The 22931-nt window shown below is 42.5% G+C and overlaps 2 pseudogenes; both read right to left on the reverse strand.

Annotated features, from left to right (window-relative positions):
* Nucleotides 1-828: 828 nt before the first annotated feature.
* On the reverse strand, nucleotides 829-932 carry LOC116275642 (annotated as a pseudogene).
* A 5762-nt stretch (nucleotides 933-6694) lies between these two features.
* LOC116275529 lies at nucleotides 6695-6794 on the reverse strand (annotated as a pseudogene).
* Between the last annotated feature and the right edge of the window lie 16137 nt (nucleotides 6795-22931).

Raw genomic sequence — 22931 nt, forward strand, 5'->3', positions numbered from 1 at the left:
GTGTCACTGCAAGCCAGCCTGGGTGACAGAGTGAGACCTTGTCTCAAAAAATAAGTAAATAAATGAACGAATAAGTAAAAGTTTGTTCAAATGGCATTTCTTCCCTCACGAGAAATACTGCTCCAATTTCTAACTATAATTGGTTAAAGGAGATTTACAAAGAAAAAAAAAGAAAGAAAATTTGAAATGTTCTACCCTGAGGAAAAAAATGAATAATTTTGCAGATGAAAGGTACTTGTTAGTAGGCTATGAAATGAAACATGTTCACATGTGTAACATTGCATTTATTGGTACTCTTATAAAAACAAGAGACATAATGATGTTATGTGGAACTATTTAATAGTGAACTCAAACTGCAAGGTAGATTAATAGCCTAAGCTTTGGCAAGATCCATGAACTCTGTTCTTTAGTTTTTATTGTTTTCGTTTTTGTTTTTTTTTTTTTTTGAAATGGAGTCTCATTCTTATCACCCAGGCTGGAGTACAGTGACACGATCTCAGCTCACTGCAGCCTCCACCTCTGGGGTTCCAGCGATTCTCTTACCTCAGCCTCCCAAGCAGCTGGGATTACAAGCGCGCACCATCACACCCAGCTAATTTTTGTATTTTTAGTAGAGACAGGTTTCACCATGTCGACCAGGCTGATCTTGAACTCCTTTCCTCAGGTGATCCACCCGTCTCTGTCTCCCAAAGTGCTGGGATTACAGGCATGAGCCACCGTGCCTGGCCTTTTCTTTAGTTATTTAGTGTTATATGATCCTAGTACTTGTCAATCACTGAACTCTACCAAGGGAAAGTGTATGTATATAGAAGACTGTTGACCTGAACATAAGAATGAAGTCCTTTTTTTTTTCTTTTACGTGTGTGCTCTAGATGTCCAGAGAAATTTCTCTAGTAACAAACTATAGAAATGATCCTTGAAAGTATAGGCTTTATAAATGAAATTCTTGACCATTAAATGACAAGTTAATCAGAGTCTCTTCCTTTCTGTTCCACATACCCGTACTGAGCTACAACCTAGTGGTTGCAGAGCATAAAGTTTCTGTTCCCCAACTGAATGTTGATTTTCAAGACTAAATCCTCATGGATTTTAAGTAAAATTCTATGTTTAGGAAACAAACATTGTGTTACTGAAGAAATGCTGCCGCAAACTGATTCTAATTCAAAGGACTTAAATAACAGGTATAGAAGCAGATATCAAGCAGCAGTTCCATGTACTTACCCCGAACAGTAACGATATCGTCTCTGATGCCGCAAATTTTGTTATAACTAATTGGAATAGATCTACTTTTTAAAAACCTTGGGAAATAAGATTCATATTTTCAAAAATCAAAAACATTGCTATAAAGCCTAGGCAATATAGACATAATTCTTTTGTTTTTAAATTAAGGGAAGAATAATACAGAAAATTTCATTACAGAACAACTATGTTATTTTTTAGATTTTCTCCCGATATTAACATTTGCTAAGCGAATAAGCATTAATTTAATATTTCCCTAAAGTTAAGAACAAAACATAGGAAAGAAGAAAAAACCATTTTACAGCCCTTAAGTAAACTCTATTTTCCTCTTCTAGGACTGAAAAACTACACTTGTCAAGACTACTTTTTTAAAAGCAACTTGCGCAAACTATATTCAATTTTCATCATTTCTATAGAAAAATAAACTGGAATAAATGAAACCCTGTAGGAATGGAGTGGTCGTTGCCGCATCCCTTACATTTGCCTCTCCATGCGATTTCTGGCTTCCTTACCTTCTAACTTCTTACGGAGAAGCAGACAGAACTGTGTCGTGAAAATCTTACTGCTGGTTCAAGTCCCAGCAGGCTCTGGTCATTTTCTGAGCAGACGCTGTTCCCTACTCCAGGTCAGGGTACACTATGCTAATGAGTTCTGGCAATGGTCCAATCAAAATCTAGATGCTCTAGGCTCTGGATAGGTAAGAGCAGCCTGGGAGTCACTTAACCAGCCTGATTCTTCTCAGAATGCCAGCAATGTGATGAATATTCTATGATGTATCTCTGAACTTCCCCCTCCCTTTATGTTATGAGGACATTCGAACTAAAATGGACATTGAAAAGAACCTCATGAGGAAGTACAGAGTTTTTCTTCTTGTGATGTTACAGGTTGGGCCCCAGGCAGACGATTCACAGTAGGTCCTAATTCTCCCACTGTTTACGCGGCAGGTCATAGTTCTCCCTCGTGTGTGCAAGAGAGAGAAGACAGACAGACAGAGAGAGAGAGATATTATGGTGAGGAAATTTACTGGAATAGACAGTGGACAGCCAACATCCTCTCTACCAGAAATACTGAAATGCTATCTTAACCCTAGCAATAATGTCCCACTACTTCTGAGTGTTCTAATCCCCTAAAAATACACAATTCTTGGTCGGGCGTGGTGACTCACGCCTGTAATCCTAGCACTTTGGGAGACTGATGTCGGCGGATCATGAGATTAGGAGATCAATACTAGCCTGGCCAAGATGGTGAAACCCCGTCTCTACTAGAAATACAAAAATTAGCCGGGTGTGGTGGCACACGCCTGTAATCCCAGCTACCTGGGGGACTGAGGCAGGGGACTGCTTGTACCCGGGAAGCGGAGGTTGCAGTGAGCTGAGATCGCGTCACTGCACTCCAGCCTGGATGACAGAGTAAGGCTCCATCTCAAAAACAAACAAACAAAAAAACCCCAATTCTTTCTTCTAGAGACACCCTCAGTGCTATTCTTCCTTTCAGTGACATCCGCAGTACAGCCTAAATCAGTTCAGTTCATCTGTTTTGTTCTAGGTAGTCTGCTAGGCCTTGGCAACACAAGAGAGAATGAAAGCCATTAAGAAGTTCATTCTAGTAGAAAAGATGAACAAAGCTACTAAATAAGGCCATTTAAAATTGATGCATAGAATAGAAGTAATATAAATGAGAAGGCTATTAAGCTGGAGGGAGGAGAACCAGAGAAAACCACCAAAATGATGCTCGATGAGCCTTTTGAAGGACAAATAGATATTTATCAAGGCATGAAGGACTGGAAGAGGGTGTTTAGGGGAGTGACAGTATCTTGGACAACATGACGAGGGATCAGTACCTGTCAGGAAGGTCCAGACTCTCAAGGATGAGGATTAGGAGGCAGAGATGAGAAGACCAGAAGGCAAAAGGCTTGGAACGCCTCATAGTTGCATTCAGCGGCCCCTAATAGAGTTCCCATTTGTCTTTCAGTTCATGAACAAATTCCTTTCCTGCCTGAAGTTTAAGACCCTGCTTCATTTTTTTTTTTTTTTCAAATGGATTTTCGATCTTGTTGCCTAGGCTGGAGTGCAATTGCACTATCTTGGCTTACTACAACCTCTGCCTCCTGAGTTCAGGTGATTCTCCTGCCTCAGCCTCCCGAGTAGCTGGGATTACAGGCATGCACCACCAAGTTCAGCTAATTTTGTATTTTTAGTAGAGATAGGGTTTCTTCATGTTGGTCAGGCTGGTCTTGAACTCCCAACCTCAAGTGATCCACCCGCCTCAGCCTCCCAAAGTGCTGGGATTACAGGAGTTAGCCACCACGCCTGGCCACCCCTGCTTGATCTTATTGTACTTTATCTGGCCAGTCTTGGTCTCCTTTCTGTAATCCCTTTGTTGGTCAGGAGGACATTTCTCCATCCCTCAGATACATTGTATGAGGACAAAGCCTAAAATTATGCCAGCTGGTGAAAAAGGATGTCTACAGGGTCTAGCACCAGAATCACAAAGCAGAGTAAAGAGTGGATTTAGTGTCAACAGGCAATAAATCCTTACGAGAGCTCCTTATGAGAGCTTCCCACACTATTCTAGAACACATGATTTCTTATTTCTGTGATGCTGTAGAACTCTTTTGTTTCTTCTTTGAGACGGGATCTCACTCTGCCACCCAGGCTGGAGTGCAGTGGTGTGATTATGGCTCACTATGGTCTTGCTTTCCTGGGCTCAAGCGATCCTCCCACCTTAGCCTCCCAAGTAGCTGGTACTACAGGTGCACCTGACCACGTCCCGCTATCCTGCTAATTTTTGTATTTTTTGTAGAGATGGGGTTTCACCATGTTGCCTAGGCTGGTCTTGAACTCCTAGGCTCAAGAAATCGCTTGCCTTGGCCTCCCAAAGTGCTGGAACTACAGGTATGAGCCACGGAGCCCGGCCATGTTGAACTCTTAACTCTGAATTATATGCTGTCTTGTATCACTTGGAACTAACAGTGTTTTAAAATTACAAAATAAATTCATGATTTTTAAAAAACTCATATTTTCATCTCCCATAGGTTTCCACTGTTAACATATTGGGCATGTCCTTTCAAACTTTTGTTTTCCCATACCTTTTTGTTCCCATACAGAACAAAAAGATATCATTTTTATTTGCAATCCTATTTTACATGCTATTGCTTTTAGTTGTTTTGTTTTATTTGTTCGGTTGATTGGTTTTGTTTTGCTTTTTTTGGAGATAGGATTTCCCTGTGTGGCCCAGGGTAGACTCAAACTCCTGGGTTCAAGTCATTCTCCCCCCTCAGCCTCCCAAGCAGCTGGGATTCCAGGTGCCCACCACCACATCGGGCTATTGCTTTTCATTGTTGATGAGTGTTGGTTCTGGCTCCCCAGCGAGGCTGCTAGTTCCTTCACGGCCAAGTTGGGATATTCCACTTTCCCTCTCCTCATAGAAAGACCTGCTGGGTTTCCAGCTGCAGCATCACAGCCATCCTTGTCCCAAGCACCAACCCTGCTCGGACACAGGAGGGCGCTGAGAAGCTCTGGCTCCACATTCTGATAGAGCTGTGAACATGATGTCCCAGTCTAGTAAGGGTATTTTTGCTTTCTTAAGGCCAAGGTCCCAACTTATTACCCAAATTCTCCTAATTGTTTTTGTTTTGTTTTGTTGTTTAACACGGAGTCTTGCTCTGTCACCCAGACTGGAGTGCAGTGGCGCAATCTCAGCTCACTGCAGCCTCCTCCTCCCGGGCTCAACCTATCCTCCCACCTCAGCCTCCCAAGTAGCTGGGACCACAGGCACATGCTACCACACCCAGCTAATTTTAAAAACTTTTTGTAGAGACAGGGTCTCACTGTGTTGCCCAGGCTGGGCTCGAACTCCTGGGATCCAGTGTTCCACTGCCTCAGCCTCCCAAAGTGCTGAGATTATAGGTGTGAGCCACCTTGCCTGGCCACATTCCCTAATTGGATCTCTGTCATTGTTATTAATAACAATAATCTTAGTAGCTTCCCTTGATTGCATACTTAGAATGAATCAGGCGCCACGCTTAAGCACCTGTCTGTATTATCACCCTTGATCCATACAGCATCCTTATCAAATAGGTACTATTCTTATATCTCTTTTGTGGAGAAGGAGATCAAGACTCAGAAAAATGATATCACACAGAAATGTAAGTAGTAGCAGAGCTGGGGTAGAACTCAGAGACATGCCTGTTGACCACGGTACTGCATGAAGAGCCCTACGTGTTCAGCATCTGGAGTCTTTGTCTCCACTCCTATAAAATCTGAGTTCTACGTCACTCTTTCCACCCTGTGCCTCCTCCCCTAGAGACAGGAATCCTGCCTTAAGCCAGGTGGCTAGAGGCCCTATTACTTGGGAACTGACCTCAACCACTAATGATTGGATTTCTCAGTATCTCTACTCTTGCATTCCCTGACACTCTGAGGCCTGCCTATTGAGATCATTCTGGGGTTTTTGTTTTTTGTTTTTTGTTTTTTTCATCAATAGTGATGCTTTAGGCATTTTAAGCAGGATAATTATTTGGGTCAGACTGTCCCATGCACAGAATTCCCAGACGCAAGATGCCAGCCACATCCCAGTCACAATATCAACCATAACCCACACCTTCATATTTCTACATGTTCGGGAACCAGGGAGGGAGCATTATTGTGCTGCCTTTGGTTTGGGGTGACCATGCCAGACTCTCAGGGCTGACAAGTTTGCCTAGACTATTGCCTGTGGTTTCCAATTCACAGCCTACGAGATACCTTGTTCTACCTAATGGATGAACTTCTATACCTACAGTTCTATCCTTCTGGTATCTACCCTATCTAGTTTCATCCATTTGCCCAGTTCTTCTACCGTGGACTTTTTTTTTTTTTGAGACAGAGTCTTGCTCTGTCGCTCAGGCTGGAGTGCAGTGGCGCAATCTTGGCTTACTGCAATCTCCACCTCCCCGGTTCAAGCGATTCTTGTGCCTCAGCCTCCTGAGTAGCTGGGGCTACAGGCATGTGCCACCATGCCCAGCTAATTTTTGTATGTTTAATAGAGACGGGGTTTCACCATGTTGTCCAAGCTGGTCTCGAACTCCTGACCTCAGGTGATCCACCCACCTCAGCCTCCCAAAGTGCTGAGATTACAAGCGTGAGCCACTGTGCCCAGCTGTTCTACTGTGGACTTTTATTTATCACTTATTGTGTATCTGGCATCTTTCCAAACATTTAGTTCTCACAACCTCTTCATGAAATGTACTATAAATTTGTAGTAGTTGTACATATTTGTTGGTACATATGATATTTTGGCTACATGCATAGTATGTGTAATGATCAAGTCAGAGTATTTGGGGTATCCCTCACCTTGAGTATTTACTGTTTCACGTGTTAGGGAGTATTTCAAGTCCTCTCTTCTAGCTATTTTGCAACATACAATACATTGTTATTAACTATAGTCAGCGTAGTCTGCTACTGAATATATTAAGAAATACATGGAATGTTTCACTGACTTGCATGCCATCCTTGTACAGAAGCCATGCTAACCTTCTCTATCATTCCAATTAGCATATGTGTTGAAGGGAGTACTGGTATTATTAAGCTATATAAGTATGAAAATAGCATAAGGAAACTGAGGCACAGAGAGGTAAAGTAGCTTGATGTTTACAAGGTGGTGTAACCAAACTTTTGGCATCAGCAAACTGACATAAGTCAAAGGAAAAATATGAACTGGAGAAGAATGATGTTAAAAGTCATTTCCTTCGTGGGAGAGTATGTCTATCTAACATTCTGATCCCTTCTGGTGTCAACATTCCCCTGCCTCCTTACCTCACCATTTTTTAGGAAATTGCCTTTCCCCCAAGGCTGTCCATTAGAACGTTCTGTCCCTTCTGACATAGAGCCTGACCTATTCAGTCTTTCCCTGGAATTTTCCAAATTAGAGGTGGAGGAATTGCTCTTTCATCTCAGATGCCAAATTGTAAGCCTGACCTCAGTCTTGTGATGGTCATCTCTGCTGTACATGGCAGAATCTGAGAGAATGGAGACAACAAGAGACGAGTGATGGAAAAAGGAAGGAAGGAGGGAGCACTGAACACAGCCAAGCCCGAGGCCAGCTCCAATCCTCTCTCTTCCAGTTATGTGACCCAACAAATATCGTTTATGCTTTCATTCCTTGGAAGTGGGTATCTTCAACTTACCCCTATGAGAGATCTACTAACACACTTCCCACCCGTCTAATCTAGGTAAGCCTGCATCTCGCCCAGATTTCAAAGTAAACCACTCTCCTTTTCATTGATACTTCAATGAAAGTGATGAAAGTGAAGTGGGCATCAAAAGTGACTCCTCTGACACTGCTTAAAATTGGAAAATTCTCTGTAATGTCTCACTGGAATCAATGTGCAGGACACAGGGAATAGTCACTGTAGGCCTCAGTTTACACCTTCCCAGCATGCGCAGTTGCTAAAGCAGGTAATCAAGGTACCACTCAGAGATCACCTTTCTGTGTTGTGTAAAACTGAACTTTGGATTTTCCCTTTGGGGTTTCTCAATTTGGAAGCCATTCGTGGCTCTCATGTGGAGTTTCCACAAGTTCTATATAATTTACTTCAGTGCTCAAGACCCAATTGTATCATCTTAAACTGGATTCTGAGCTGTATCTGTTCTGAGAAACAAGAAGTGTTCTCTTTCTAAATCTCTGGGCAGACAAGACAAGCCTGGCTGACTGTGAAAATCCTTAGATGATTGTGGGAATGTTCCTGAATGTCATGGTCCTCTTTGGAAAATATTGTGAAACTTTAAAATATGTAATTATAAGACTTGAGAACTGTTTTACCAATAGAAACTATGACTAACATACGTATATGCAACATCAAAATCATGAACCATGAACCCAAGAGTCAACCCCAAAAAAGGAAAACATAAAAAACAAGCTCCCAAATTCATAGTGGTAGATTTCTAATTTCCTGTAAATTCTTTGCTGTCCTTTTGTTTTGTGCTAAAAGGCAAAAAATGGGGTGTCCTATAAGTTAATAAAAATGCAGCTAAAATCAGAATTGAATCCATTTCTTAAATATTTTTACAAACTGGGAAATCAACACCAACTATTTTTTTTTTTTTTTTTTTTTTTTGAGACGGAGTCTTGCTCTGTCGCCCAGGCTGGATGGAGTGCAGTGGCTGGATCTCAGCTCACTGCAAAGCTGGAATATGATCCTACCATTTCCATGAGGCAGTAAGCTATCCAGTCCTGGCTATTTTCATACAAATATTATTTATGCTAAAATATAATGGGTTGAGCCAGGCACAGTGTCTCACTCCTGTAATCCCAGTACTTTGGGATTGGTGGATCACCTGAGGTTGGCAGTTCGAGACCAGCCTGACCAACATGGAGAAACCCTATCTCTACTAAAAATACAAAATTAACCGAGCATGGTGGCACGTGCCTGTAATACCAGCTACTCGGGAAGCTGAGGCAGGAGAATCACTTGAGCCCAGGGGGTAGAGTTTGCAGTGAGCCAAGATCACACCATTGCACTCCAGCCTGGGCAATAAGAGCGAAACTCCATCTCAAAAAACAAAACAAAAACAATATACATATATATATAAAAATGGGTTGTTACTGTTACTTGAGATCAATTAATACTTCAAAATATTTTTCTTATTTCTAACATGCTAAACATAGAGATAGCCACATAAGTAAAAGCTTTTTGAGGTCCTCATGAATTTTTAATTGTACAAACTGGTCCTGAGACCAAAAAAGAAAAAGTTTGAGAACTGGCGGTATAAAGTACTAAGTACTAATTTTTTTTTTAATTTTTTTATTTTATTTTATTTTTTGAGATAGAATCTCACTCTGTTGCCCAGGCTGGAGTGCAGTGGCGTGATCTCAGCTCACTGCAACCTCTGCCTCCCGGGTTCAAGCAATTCTCTGCCTCAGCCTCCCAAGTAGCTGGGATCACAGGCACCCGCCACCACATCCAGCTAATTTTTTTGTATTTTTAGTAGAGACAAGGTTTCACCATGTTGGCCAGGCTGGCTTCAAACTCCTGACCTCAAGTGATCCACACGTGTCGGCTGCCCAAAGTGCCAGGATTATAGGCGTGAGTCACTGCGCCCAGCTCTAAGTACTAAAATATTAAGCCTTGATCATCAAAGAAGAGGGCTGTTTCTGATGATATTCAGTGTTCTGAGTGCAAACTGCCCCATCTCCTGCCTTCCATAGGCTCCTATCTCTGGACTAGAAAGACACAAGAATCAAAGGGAGGAAGACAAGGAAAAAGAGATGTTTTCAGCGAAACTGCACACTATCAATACCTATATGACAAAATTTCTATCAATGGGAGGGAGGGCCTGACCACAGCAAGGCTTTGGGACACCCAGGACTGATTCCAATAGACATAGCACCCCATCATTCCCATAGTCCAAGCTCCTAACTATCATCAGTGGAGGTGCCCAGCACAGCCCATAGGAGATGGCATCACCAAGGGCAACCGAGGTATCTCCTTTGGCAGGCCATTGAGACCTTAGCAACCAACATCACCAAAGAGGGCTACAACAGTAGAAGAATAAAAGGGTGGATGCCACGTGGTAACTGAGAAGACTCATTGACGAGCACATAGGAGATATCCACTGAAGACAAAATTTAAAATACCTGGAACAGAGATGAGGTCCTGAAGGTGGATCCTAGAGCCAGCAAAATGCAGTCTAAAACTCCTACCCCAATTTCAACTCTGAAGCCTGGTTAAATTACAGATTAGGTGTTTACAATTAAAGAATATTAAGAAAAATGCTTTCAAAATGGCATCTTGGCTGGGCATGGTGGCTCATGCCTATAATCTCAGCACTTTGGGAGGCCAAGGTGGGCAGATCACTTGAGATCAGGAGTTCGAGACCAGCCTGGCCAACATGGCAAAACCCTGTCTCTACTAAAAATACAAAAATTAACTGGGTGTGGTGGCATGCACCTGTAATCCCAGCTACTTGGGAGGCTGAGGCAAGAGAATTGCTTGAACCCAGGAGGCGGAGGTTGCAGTGAACCGAGATCATACCACTGCACTCCAGCCTGGGCGACAGAGTAAGACTCCATCTAAAAAAAAAAACCATCCTGGCTAACATGGTGAAACCCCGTCTCTACTAAAAATACAAAAAACTAGCCGGGCGAGGTGGCGGGCGCCTGTAGTCCCAGCTACTCGGAGGCTGAGGCGGGAGAATGGCGTGAACCCGGGAGGCGGAGCTTGCAGTGAGCCGAGATCGCGCCACCGCACTCCAGCCTGGGCGACACAGCGAGACTCCGTCTCAAAAAAAAACAAAACAAAAAAACAAAAAAACAAAAGTATCTTGTTATTTGCATGATGAGATTACAGATAATGTTTATTTCCTTTTTTATATTTCTCTATAATTTTCTAAATTTTCTATAAGAAGCATGCACCCTTTTTAATAATGTGATACTTTTTAAAAAATCAATGGTATAAAGTAAAAATATATACTATTTACATGGTACCTTACAGCAGCAGTGTTTAATTTTTTTGGTCTTAAGATCAGTTTATACTCTTAAAAGGCTTTGAAAGCCTTAAAGAACTTCGCTTATATGGTTATACCTGACAATATGTACCATAACAGAAATTAGAATTGAAAAAATGTTTAGGCTGGGCGCAGTGGCTCGCACCTATAATCCCAGCACTTTGGGAGGCAGAGACGGTTGGATCACCTGAGGAAAGGAGTTCAAGACCAGCCTGACGGACATGGTGAAACCTGTCTCTACTAAAAATACAAAAATTAGCCAGGCGTGGTGGTGTGTGCCTGTAATCTCAGCTACTTGGGAGGCTGAGGCAGAGAATTGCTCAAACCCGGGAGGCAGAGGTTGCAGTGAGCTGAGATCGTGCCACTGCACTCCAGCCTGGGTGATAGAGCAAGACTCCGTCTCAAAAAAAAGAAAAATTTTTAAGCAACAGTTTTTAGATTATTAATTAATCTAAAACAATAGTAATAACACATTACATTTTAACATAGATAACATTTTTCTGGAAAATATTTTATCTCCAAAAGAATTAATGAGAAGAGTAACAATGTTTAACATATTTGCAAAATGTCTTGAATGTCTGACCTATTAGAAGACAGTTGGATATCTTCCATCTCCTTCTGCATTCAATCTGTTACAAATATCACATGTCCCATAGCTTCTGGAAACTCTGTTGCATACTTGTGAAGAAAGGCAACTAGGCCAGGTGCGATGGCTCACACCTATAATCCCAGCACTTTGGGAGGCTGAGGCAGGAGGATCACTTGAGTCCAGCAGTTGAGACCAGACTGGGCAACATAGCAAGACCCCGTCTCTACAAAAGCTACAAAAAATTACCTGGGCGTGGTGGCACATGCCTGTGGTACCAGCTACTTGGGAGGCTGAGGTGGGAGGATCACATGAGCCTAGGAGGTTGGGGCTGCAATAAGCCATGATCATGCTACTGCACACCAGTTTAGGCAACACAGTGAGACTCTGTCTCAAAAAATAATAATAATAAAATAAAAAGAAAGGCAAATAACATCTTAATATTATCACAAAAGTAGTTTTGATCTTGGGGCCAGGTGCAGTGACTTATACCTGTAATCTCAGCACTTGAAGGCCCAGGCAGGATTGCTTGAGCCCAGGAATTCGAGATCAGCCTAGGCAACACGACAAGACCCTGTCTCTGCAAAATATACAAAAGTTAGCCGAGTCTGGTGGTACACACCTGTAGTCCCAGCTACTTAGGAGGCTGAGGTGGGAGAATCACTTGAGCCTGGGGAAGTTAAGGCTGCAGTGAGTTGTGATCACACCACTGTACTCCAGCTGGGGTGACAGCAAGAGACGCTGTCACCAAAAAAAAAAAAAAAAAAAAAATTGCAGGCATGGTGGCTCATGCCTGTAATCCCAGCACTTTAGGAGGCCAAGACGGGTGGATCACTTGAGGTCAGGAGTTCAAGACCAGCCTGGCCAACATGGTGAAACCCCGACTCTACTGAAAATACAAAAAATTAGCCAGGCGTGGTGGTGCGTGCCTGTAACCTCAGCTACTTGGGAGGCTGAGGCAGGAGAATCACTTGAACCCGGGAGGTGGAGGTTGTCATGAGCTGAGATTGCGCCACCGCACTCCAGCCTGGGTGACAGAGCGAGATTCCATCTCAAAAAAAAAAAAAGTTTTGATCTCAGAAACCTCCCTAAAGGGTCTGGGGAGCCCCAAGACTCCCTGGACCACACCATTGCTTTATGCTCTACAAAATACATTCACAAATTTCATTCAACTCTCCCAAAAATATTTTAGTTGGGCATGTTTTGAAACAGATGAAGAACCTGAGATTTAGAAAGATTAACCAGTTCATCCAGATCACATGCTCAGATTTCTGTGTTTATACTCTGAATCTAGGACTGGATTCCAGATAACTACGACATCTCCCCTGTAAAAGCTTTTTGATCACTCACCTTTACCTAGATAAGCAACTGCCTGGGAAACTCAAGGAATTTTTACACAATGATTAGAATGGCTAATATTTTAACTCTAGAATGTGGTAGAAAAATAGAGATCCAAAGAAGTTATATTAAACAGCATGACAACAGAAAAAAAGCACAAATCTTGGGAGGCAGGAGTCCTGAAGTCTGGATGCCAGTCCCCCATTTGCTGTGTGACTTGAGACAGGTGGCTTTACCTCTCTGGGCACTAGGATTGCTTAATCTGAAAAATGAGCTGATGATCTCTTACCAGCCTGAAGGCATGGGCTGGATCGGATGATTGCCCAAGATCCCTCCCAGTGGAAAGGCTGTCATTTACCAAAAATCCCAGTCATTTAGAAGGTTAGGAATATAATTCAACTGAGATGGACTCTCCTTTTGAAAGTGTAGTCCCCATAATTTTGCTGTTTTCTCTAATGTAAAATTTGGAATTTAGGATTTATTGAAAGCAATTTTAGTCAGCTTTTCTTTAACTCCTTCAAATTTTGTCCAGAACACTCAGGCTTCAGAATAATTTCAGCCTTGAAATCACTTGAAAAGCAGGTATGTAGGAATCCAATGCAATTCAACACATCCCACGAGTTTTAAGTTCGGTAATGTCTACTGTTGTGTAGCAGATGTCATGCACACTTCATTTTCTTTCTTTTTCTTTCTCTTTTTTTTTTTTTTGGAGTCTCGCCCTGTTGCCCAGACGAGTACATTGGTGCAATCTTGGCTCACTGCAACCTCCGTCTCCTGGGTTCAAGCAATTCTCCTGCCTCAGCCTCACAAGTAGCTGGGATTACAGGCGCATGACACCACACCCAGCTAATTTTTGTATTTTTAGTAGAGACGGGGTTTCGCCATGTTGGCCAGGCTGGTCTCAAACTCCTGACCTCAGATGATCCACCCACCTCGGCCTCCCAAAGTGTTGGGATTACAGGCATGAGCCACTGCATTCAGCCACTTGATTTTATTTCTAAGCTTTTTCTTCATTTTTTATTACGGTAAAATATACACAACATAAAATTTACTCTTTGAAACGTTTTTAAGTGGCAGTTCAGTGGCGGTAATTACACTCAAATTGATGTACAACCATCATCACCATCCATCTCCAGAACTTTTTTATCAACCCAAACTGAAACTCTGTATCCATTAGTAATAACTCTCAATCTCCCACTTCCCCCTAGTCCCCAGCCCCTGGGAACTACTATTCTACCTTCTGTCTCTATGAATTTGCCTATTCTAGGTATCTCGTGTAAGTGGATTATACAACATGTGATCTTTTGCATCTGGCTTATTTCACCAAGCAGAATGTATTTAAAGCTCACCCATGTTGTAGCATGTATCAGTACTTCATTTTTTTTTTAAGTGGCAAAATAAAAATCACATAAAACTTACTATGTTAAACATTTTTAAGTTCAGTAATGAGCACATTCACATTGTTGTGCAACTATCAACACTGTTTACCTCCAGAACTCTTTTCATTTGTAAAACTGAGATTCTGTCCATTAAATAACCCCCCCTTTCCTCCCAGTGCCTGACAACCATCATTCTACTTTATGTCTGTAGGTACCTCATATAATTGGAATCACATAGTATTTGTGTTTTTGGGAGTGGCTTATTTCACTTAACATAATGCCCTTGAGGTCCATCCATGCTTGTAGCATGTATCAGAATTTTCTTCCTTATTAAGGATGAATAATATCCCATTGTATGTATATACCACATTTAGTTTATCCAGTTACCTATGGATGAACATTTGGGTTGTTTCTATTGCATTTAATTATTTTAAAGCCTTCATTTGCAGATTAGAGCAACTCCTGAAAACTGTTGAAGTACAATCTAGTACTAATATAATGTGCTGTACACAGGTAAAGAAAAAAACAAAATAGAGTTAATGGCAGTAGGCATGAATCAGAGAAGTATGCACTGAGTTATTTCAAGTTTGAAAAGGAAATTCCAGTGTTTAAAAAAAAAAATGAAGCCAGATTTTTGTCTGTTGTTTTTCTCTAAAGGGATGTTACTAAATTGTAAGTTTCATAAGGTCAGAGACTGTACAACTTTTAACTGCACATTCCATATTACACCTTGCGAAGTTCCTGGAAAACACCATTAACTTATCTATAAATACACCAGCATAGCGTACAATTAAGAAATATCTTCATCTAAATTACCACATTTGATTTTACGACAACCTGACAAAATGGGCAGGGCAAGTATTTGTGCAATCTTGTGGACAAAGAAGCTGAGGATCTCAGCCATTAGCTCATTTCCAGGCAATGAGAGAGCACGGACGCCAATAGAGGTTTGTAATGCCATTCCCAGCTCTGTCCCTCTGTTTCCCAGCAGTTGTGAATGAGTATGTAAAGTCACTTCCTAAGTATCATTTCATCTTCAGACACAGGAACATAAGCTAGACAACATCTTAAGATCCTTCTGATCATGAAATTTTGTGTGTGTGTGACAGAGTCTCACTCTGTCACCCACGCTGGAGTGTAGTGGTGTGATCTCAGCGTACTGCGAGCACTGCCTGCCGGGTTCAAGTGATTCTCAGCCTCCTGAGTAGCTGGGATTACAGGCATGTGCCACCACACCCAGCTAATATCTGTATTTTCAGTAGAGATGGGGTTTCATCATTGTTGGCCAGGCGGTGTTGAACTCCCGACCTCAAGTGACGCACCCACCTTGGCCTCCCGAAGTGCTGGAATTACAGACGTGAGCCCCCGCACGCAGTGATCATACAATTTTATGTGACAGTCTCCCTGAGAGCAAATACTTATTTTTGAATATGAAGGTATGTCTATGTGAGATCAGACCTACTAACGTATATTTAGAAAATAATAAAATGACCTCAACTTCTGTGAAAGACCCTGCAAAATGAGAGAAAACCAACAAAAAGTGACAAGGAAAGGAGGGGTTATATAGGTTAGATAGGAAGAACATTGATTGCTCTTTGATTCTTGTGCTTAGTTTAGAAAAGGTAGGTATTAAATTCATTATAGGTATGGTGATTGGTTCAAGCAGGATTACTTAGAGCAAAACTATGAGTGCTCCTCGAGTGCTCCAGCCTTCTTGGGTTTCCTCTCTGCAGATCCTTGGAATGTACCTCAGCTCTACCCAGGGGCTCTATACTTTCAAGCTACCCAGTGTGCCCAGCCCCACGATGCACCATCTGAGCCCTCTTCCCAGATAAAGCCCCACCCTCTGTTTCCTCATGAAAACTTGGCTACTTAGACTTCTGGTTAAAAATGACAGATTGGGCAGTGGCCGGTGGCTCAGCCTGCCAATCCCGGCACTTTGGGAGGCGGATCACGAGATCAGGAGATCGAGACCATCCCACAATAACAGGGTGAAATTGATCTTCAAACTAAGAAATACAAAAACTAGCCGAGGCCGAGGTGGCGACCTGTAGTCCAACTACTCGGAGGCTGAGGCGAATGGCATGAACCGGGGCGGGCTGCAGTGAGCCGAGATCGGCCACTGCACTCCAGCCTGAAGCGACAGAAGGCGAGACTCGTCTCAAAATGACAGATTGTTCACACACATTTATTTCCCCTCCTTCCCAAAATTCTGCTAGAGTAACTGTAAAACAGGGTAAAATAGTGTTAGGCATCACACTGATCAGGAAAAGGTAGAGACATTCCCCCTAAGAACTGGAACAAGATAAGGATGCCCACTGTTACCATTCCTACTCAACACAGTACTTGAAGTCCTAGCCAGAGCAGTCAGGCAAGATAAAATAATAAAGGGAATCCACATTGGAAAAGAGGAAGTCAAACTCTCTCTCTCCACTGATTATATAATTTGATACCCAGGCACCCCTAAAGACTCCACCAAAAGACTCCTAGACATGAAAAACAACTGTAGTAAAGCCTCAGAATACAAAATTAACATACAAAAGTCAGCAGCATTTCTATACACCAATAACATTCAAGCTGAGAACCAAATCAAGAAAGCGATCCTATTTACAATAGCCACAATAAAATAAAATAAATAAAATAAAATAAAATAAACACTTCAGAATGTATCTAACCGAGGATGTGAAAGATCTCTACAAGGAGAACTACAAAACATTGCTGAAAGAAATCAGAGACAACACAAAGGAATGGAAAAACCATTCCATGTTCATGGATTGGAAGAATCAATATTGTTAAAATGTCCATATCGCCCAAGGCAATCTACAGATTCGATGGTATTCCAATCACATTACCAACATAAGTTTTTTTGAGACAGAGACTTGCTCTGTTGCCCAGACCGGAGTTCAGTAGCGTGATCATAACTCACTGCAGCCTCGACCTCCCTTGCTCAAGCAATCCTCTCTCCTCAGCCTCCTGAGTAGCTAGGACTAAGGTGCATGCCACCACACCCAACTAATTTAACAATTTTTTTTTTTTTTCTGAGACAGAGTCTTGGTTTGTTGCTCAGGCTGGAGTGCAATGGCACGATCTCAGCTCACTGCAACCTCTGCCTCTTGGATTCAAGCAATTCTCCTGTCTCAGCCTCCCGAGTAGCTGGGATTACAGGCATCTGCCACTACGCCCAGCTAATTTTGGTATTTTTAGTAGAAATGGGGTTTCACCATGTTGGCCAGGCTGGTCTCGAACTCCTGACCTCGTGATCTGCCTGCCTTGGCCTCCCAAAGTGCTGGGATGACAGGCGTGAGCCATCGCACCTGGCCAACAATTTTTTTTTTTTTTTTGGTAGAGACAAAGTCTCTACAAAATGTTGCCCAGCTGGTCTTTTACTCTTAGGATCAAGTGGTTCTTTCACCCCAGTCACTCAAAGTGCTGGGATTACAGGTGTTTGCCACCAGGCTCAACCACAGTTTTTCACAGAATTAGAAAAAAAATTCTAAAACTCATATGGAACTTAAAAAAGGACTTGAATAGTCAAAGCAATCCAAAGCAAAAAGAGCAAAGCTGGAGGCATCGCATTACTTGACTTCAAACTATACTACAAGGCTATAGTAACCACCAAAACTGCATGGCACTGGTACAAAAATAGACACACAAACCAGTGGAACAGAATAGAGAACACACAAAAAAAGTCACATACCTACAACCAATTGATCTTTGACAAAGTCAACAAAAATAATCACTGAGGGAAAGGATACCCTATTTAATAAATGGTGCTGGGAAAACTGGCTAACCATGTGAAGAAGAATGAAACTGGACTCTTACCTATCACCATACACACAAATTAACTCAAGATGGATTAAAGACTTAAATGCAAGACCTCAAACTATAAAAATCCTAGAATAAAACCCAGGAAATACTCTTTTGGAGATTGGCCTAGACAAAGAATTTATGACTAAGCTCTCAAAAGCAAATGCAATAAAACCAAATTGATAATTAGGACCTAATTAAACTTCTGCACAGAAAAAAAAAATTAACACAGCACACAGATAACTTACAGAATGGGAGAAAATATTTGCAAACTATTCATCTAATGACAAATATCCAGAATCTAGGAACTTAAACAAACCAATAAGAGAAAACCAAAATAATCCCATTAAAGAGTGGGCAAAGGACATAAACAGACACTTCTCAAAAGAAGACATACAGGCGGGGCATGGTGGCTCATGCCTGTAACCTCAGCTCTTTGGGAGGCTGAAGCGGTGGATTACTTGAGGTTAGGAGTTCAAGACCAGCCTGGTCAACATGGCGAAACCCTATCTCTACTAAAAATACAAAAATTAGCCAGGTGTGGTGGCACATGCCTGTAATCCCAGTTACTTGGGAGGCTGAGGCAGGAGAATTGCTTGAACCTGGGAGGTGGAGGTTGCAGTGAGCCGATACCACTCCAGCCTGGGTGACAGAGCGACACTCTGTCTGAAAAAAAGACATACAAGTGGCCAACAAACATGAAAAAATGCTTGACATCTTTCACTAATCGAGAGTTACAAATCAAAACCACAATGAGGCCAGGCATGGTGGCTCACGCCTGCAATCCCAGCACTTTGGGCAGCTGAGGCGGGTGGATCACTTGAGGCCAGGAGTTCGAGACCAGCCTAGTCAACATAGTGAAATCCAATCTCTACAAAGAAAAAAAACAACAAAGAAAACCCACAATGAGATACCATCTCACACCAGTCAGAACGGCTATTATTAAAAAGTCAGAAAATAACAGATGTTGGCAAGGTTGCAGAGAAAAGGGAATGTTTATATACTCTTGAGAGGAATGTAAATTAGTTTAGCCCTTGTAGAAAGCAGTTTGGAGACTTCTCAAAGAACTAAAAATAGAATTACCATTTCACTCAGCAGCCTCATTACTGGGTATATAACCAAAGAAAAAGAAATCATTCTACCAAAAAGGAACCTGCGCTCATATGTTTATGGCAGCACTATTCACAGTAGCAAAGACATGGCATCAACCCAAGTGACCATCAATGGTGGGTTGTATTTTTTAAAAAGTGGTACATATACACTATAGAATACTACACAGCCATGAAAAATGAAATTATATTCTTTGCAGCCACATGGATGCAGCTGGAGGCCATTATTATAAATGAATTAATGCAGAAACAGAAACCAAATACTGCATATTCTCATTTGTAAGTGGGAGCTAAACATGAGTACACATGGACACCAAGATGGCAGCAATAGGCTGGCGCAGTGGCTCACGCCTATAATCCCAGCACTTTGGAAGGCCAAGGCAGGTGGATAACCTGAGATTAGGAGTTCGAGACCAGCCTGACCAATATGATGACATCCCGCCTCTACTAAAAATACAAAAATTAGCCGGAAATCGCTTGAACCCGGGAGGCAGAGGTTGTAGTGAGCCAAGATCGCACCACTGACTCCAGCCTGGGTGACAGAGTGAGACTCCATCTCAAAAAAAAAAAAAAAAAAAAGACTGCAATAGATACTGAGGACTCCAAAAGAGGGGAGGGTGGGAAGGGAGAAAGGGCTGAAAAACTACCTATCAGGTACTGTGTGCACTACCTGGGTGATGGGATCAACAGAGGCCCAAACTGCAGCATCATGCAATATAACTGCACATGTAATAAACCTGTGCATGTGCCCCTTGAATCTAATTTCTAAAAAAATAATGTCAAGCCCCTGCCAAAAGAGCCTACAGGATCACAGTGGAAGAAAGATTTCAATGAATTTTTGACAGACAAAGTAGACACCAGAGGAATCAACTTAACAAGGGAGAATGTTACAACCTAAGCAGAGGCAGATATGGAAGAGAAGAAAGCCAGTTGGCTCACAGACTTAGTGCCTGGATTTCCCAAGTACCATGAAGAAAGACTTCAATGAAACTAAAGCACTGGCTGAATGTTGAAGGGCTGAGCAGTTGGGTCATTCTCCTGTATCCACTCATAAGACAACAGTCCCTCCCCGATGTGTAGGAGATCTGAGGATTGTTCTGTTGGGAAGCTGAATAACCAAAGCTTTGGATTTGGAAAAGTTCTGAATTTAGGGACATAAAGAACAGGGAAGGCCAGGCACGTTGGCTTATGCCTGTAATCCCAGCACTTTGGGAGGCTGAGGCGGGCAGATCACGAGGTCAGTTCGAGACCAGCCTGGCCAACTTAGTGAAACCCTGTCTTTACTAAAAATTAAATAAAAAATTAACTGGGGATGGTGGCGTGTGCCTGTAATCCCAGCTATTCAGGAGGCTGAGGCAGGAGAATCGCTTGAACCCGGGAGGCGGAGGTTGCGGTGAGCCGAGATCGTGCCACTGCACTCCAGTCTGGGCAACAGAGCGAGACTCCATCCCCCTGCCATCTCAAAAAAAAAGGTTGGGATGAGCACCAGACTGAATTCAGCATGATGAAAGTCTCCTGATAAACTGTGGGGACCACAGTTCTTTCCCTCATCCCATCCTCGGAAGATCAGGGGCAAAGAGCTTAGGGCTCCCCCATGAAAAGGGTGGCTCACTGATGGATTCCCTAATAGAGAACCCACTAACGCGTGAGTAAGTCCCACATAGAACTTCACATCTGCTTATTAAAAAACGACCTCACTGTCTTAAATAGAAACAGACAGTCAGGGATGACTACACATTTGGGAAAAGTCTCCAACATAAAAGAGAAAGATTTATAACCAACTAACTAACTAAGCCTTGGAGGAAAGAGAAATAGTGCAAGAAGATGCAGCAATGATGCCATTAAGGTCCTTGAGAATGGAGCAACTGAGATACAACAAGGAAAAAAAAAACAACACACAAACAGCAGAAACCAAGAAAGGGTTCTGGGAAACTGTAAATGTAACAGTATAAATAAAAAATTCATAATAAGTAGGAAAATTAAATCAGGGAAACCCACCAACCAAAAGGTTAACTAAAAAGTCAAAGGGGGCCGGGTGCGGTGGCTCACGCCTGTAATCCCAGCACTTTGGGAGGCCAAGGCGGGCGGATCACAAGGTCAGGAGCTCGAGACCAGCCTGGCCAACATGACGAAACCCCATCTCTACTGTGGGTACACAAAATTAGCTTAAAGTGGCCTTATAATCCCAGTTACTTTGAGCTGAGGGCAGGAGAACTTCAATGAACTGGGAGGAGATTGCAGGAGCTGAAATCATGCCAATTGCACTCAGCCCAGGATAGAGGAGTCCCATCTCAAAAGAAAGAAGAAGGAGAAAGAAGGAAGGAAGGAAGGAAGGAAGGAAGGAAGGAAGGAAGGAAGTAGGCGAAAAGGAAGAAAGAAGGGAAAGAAGGAAAAAGAAGGCGCCAGCACGAAGCGTTGCCGCCAGCCATAATGGGCGTAGTTGTTGTTGTTGCCGTTGCTGTTGTCGTTGTTGTTTGTTGTTGTTAAAGAAAGAAAGAAAGGTTGAAAGTGTCAGAGGGAAGAAAAATGGAAACAACTTCCAGGTGATCAGGCAGAAAGTCCACTCCAGCTTAAAAATCAAAAAGTCGCCGCGAAAACGAATCATTGAAAGTGGAAAAGAAACGACAAGGATACAAGACATTTTCTCGATGGATACATGATTCCAGGAATGAAATTTACCATGCGCCCAACACAGTAAGTGAAAAAAGACCTGCCCTGGACACGTCACTGTGAAAGTTCAGGGCACTGGGAATCAAGAGAGAACATTCTTAAACTCCCAGAGAGAAAAAGGAAAGTATAAGCAAAAGGTGGGAAATCAGAATTTCACTGGATTGTTCAAAAGCATCAACTTCAGAAAACGAGAAGAAAATGGCATATTGCTTCCAAAATTCCAAGGGAAAAGTATGTACAACCCAGAGTTGCTAGAGTAAGCCACGATTCTGGAGTGACCCATGTCAGTTAAGTGTGAGGGAAGAATAAAAACATTTTGAAACATACTATGGCTTTGAAAATCCACTTTCTGTGCACTGGAAGCTACTGGAGGATATGTTCCATCAAAGTGGGGGCAAGTGAATGAAAAAAAGCATTCCAGAGAGCAAGGAAGAAAAGCTCAGGATGTTCCAGCAGGGCAGGAATGCAGAAGGCCGTATTCATGAACAGAGAATCTGGGAGAGAGGTCATGATGGTTAATTTTTTTTAAAGCTATGATGGTTAATTTTATGTGTCAACTTGGCTAGGCCATGATAACTAGATATTTGGTCAAACACCAGTCTAGACATTGCTGTGAAGGTATTTTTAGACGAGAGTAACATTTAAATCAGTAGACTTTAAGTAAAGCAGATTACCCTCCATCACGTGGTCTCATTCAATCAGTTGAAGGCCCTAAGAGCCTTCAGAGACTGATGACCCTCAAACACAAATTCTGCCTCTAGATTGCCTTTGGACTGGAGCTGCAGCAGCCACGCTTCCCTGGGTCTCCAGCCTGCCAGCCTACCCTGCAGATTTTAGACTTGCCAGCCTGCACAATCATGTAAGCCAATTCTTCAAACTGAATTCCCCTCTCTCTCCACCACCCCCACACACCCTCACACTGCTCCACCTTCCTATAACACACATTCCATCAGTTCTGTTTCCCTGGAGAACTCTGACCAGTACTACATACAGGAAAAAAATGGAACGCAAAGCTTTGTGAATATAGAAAATATTATTGCTGGGCATGGTGGCTCATGCCTGTAATCTTAGCACTGTGGGAGGGTGAGGCAGGTGGATTGCTTGACCCCAGGAGTTTGAGACCGGCCTGTGCAACATAGTGACACCCTGTTTCTACAAAAAATACAAAACTTGGCTAGGTGCAGTGGCCCATGCCTGTAATCCCAGCACTTTGGGAGGCTGAGGCGGGTGGATCACCTGAGGTCAGGAGTTCGAGACCAGCCTGGACAACGTGGTAAAACCCTGTCTCTACTAAAAATACAAAAATTAGCTGGGTGTG

This window comes from Papio anubis, chromosome 6 (assembly GCF_008728515.1).
Source record: "Papio anubis isolate 15944 chromosome 6, Panubis1.0, whole genome shotgun sequence".
Classification (NCBI taxonomy): Eukaryota; Metazoa; Chordata; class Mammalia; order Primates; family Cercopithecidae; genus Papio; species Papio anubis.